This window comes from Lichenostomus cassidix, chromosome 12 (assembly GCF_008360975.1).
Source record: "Lichenostomus cassidix isolate B80296 chromosome 12, HeHo_3.0, whole genome shotgun sequence".
In the NCBI taxonomy this organism is placed as follows: Eukaryota; Metazoa; Chordata; class Aves; order Passeriformes; family Meliphagidae; genus Lichenostomus; species Lichenostomus cassidix.
The window spans coordinates 10,332,653-10,334,347 of record NC_139493.1 but is presented as its reverse complement, the minus strand read 5'-3'; the positions used below and the strand labels follow the sequence as shown (position 1 = coordinate 10,334,347).

The 1,695-nt window shown below is 48.2% G+C and overlaps 1 long non-coding RNA gene across 1 annotated transcript; it reads right to left on the bottom strand.

Moving 5' to 3' along the window:
* Window positions 1-523: 523 nt before the first annotated feature.
* Window positions 524-1,370, bottom strand: LOC146431681 (uncharacterized). Its single transcript, XR_014854731.1, has 3 exons — window positions 1,163-1,370; window positions 939-988; window positions 524-559 (listed from the first exon to the last, which is right to left on the bottom strand). It is a non-coding gene; the product is annotated as an uncharacterized LOC146431681 (long non-coding RNA).
* Window positions 1,371-1,695: the final 325 nt, after the last annotated feature.

Here is a 1,695-nt window from a genome sequence, read left to right as displayed (position 1 = left end):
TCTGAGCTTCTCCTTGCTGTAATTCTTTGGTGGCAGCACCTGATCTTCACCCATCAGCCAGAGCTGGACTCAGCAGCTGTGTCCTCACCCACCAACACTGAGACACCTCAGAGACTCCTCTGTGTTTCTCCAGGCTGATCCCCAGGAAGGTGCTAAGCCACGAGGATGGGCTCTCTGAACTGCTTTGCTATTTCCCTGTGGGGCCAGCCAAGAGTCCAGTGAGCACAGCAACTGCAGTGGCACAGACTTGCATTCCACTGGGACCCAAGCCAAGGCTGGCTCCTTATTTCACTGAGGCTGAGTTGCTGCCAGAGGCTAATGAATGGTGGTCAACAGTGAACTGACCTTCCTCTGAACTCATGATCCCAAGGTGAACAGCTCCATTTATCCAGAGCCCACTAATGCCAATCAGCTTTTCTACATTCACCTTCAATCAGATCTGATGAGGAGAGCAGTCTGTGAGTGGTTTTGCTGATATTGGATGGATGCAACACGTGGAGAAAACACTTACCTCCATCTCTTGCTCCTGATTGTACACACGACCCAAGCAGAGCATGACCTGCTGACAAACACATCCTGAGACAGAGAGTATGAGAAATCCACATCATCCTGTATGACAGTCTGCTGGACGCTGGACTGTGTGTCAGGACCTTGGAAGCAGCCCGTGGGGAAAAAAGATTTTCTCCAGAAAATTTGATCTTCGTTGAACTGTGCTGTGAGAAATGGGGTAATGCACAACAGCTGTGATGAGTGAGTAACAGTAATGGGGTTGTGTGAGGTGTTCATTGGTCCCCATGGGCCACACAGGGCTTTGCAACAGCTTCAGAGTCATTTTTACTGGGCAAATGTGTGGAGAGTGGCTCAAGAATGGGTGGGGTGGCAGGGGAAGAGGCTTAGGAGCATCACTGTTGGCCTCTGCTGCCCTAACTGACTCCAACCTTCTCCTGCAGTTCACAACTCTGTCTCCTGTCCCCTCAGTTGTCACGGCCTGTTATGTGAATAAAATCTGCTTTGAGATTTTGCCAAAGCAAGTCAGCTTGTATTTGCACATTGCCACATGTGGGCCCAACATCTGCAAGGGGAGCTGGGCTTGCGTCTGGATGCAGATGGTCCATGGTGTGAGCAGGAGGATGGGAGTGTGCACCAAACCCACAGGGCTCACCTCCATGGCCCCTTGGCAATTCATCCTGCAGCCACAGCTCCCTGGCTCATACTTGTGGCATAATGATTGTCTCCACAGCAACCAATTATGATGATATAAATAAACCCTCTGTGACATTATTGCACTGCATAGAGGAGAGATGGAAAGTGATGGACAACAGGGTGGGGCTGGGGGGGAAGAAATAGTTGTGTAGATAGTCAAAGGTAGCTCTAGCTGGTCATGAAGTTATTAATGACCCTAAATTACATGCAAACAAATGGTATTTTCAAGATCCTTCTTTCTTACTAGCAATAATTATGAAGAAGAGCTCCCATTCAGTCTCCAGATAATTCTGTTGAGGAAGCACCTTATGGCCCAAATGGCAGTGTTCAAATTTGGACATCAAACCCAGGTTGCTCTTTTCTTGCTAGCCTGATAGCAAAATCTGTCCAATGCTGGTTGGCAAGACATTTGTTCTCCTGCCTTTTGTAAAGATTTATTTAAAAGAATGCCCTGGGTTTGGATGAATGTCTTTGGCTCAATGTTGAAGTGTG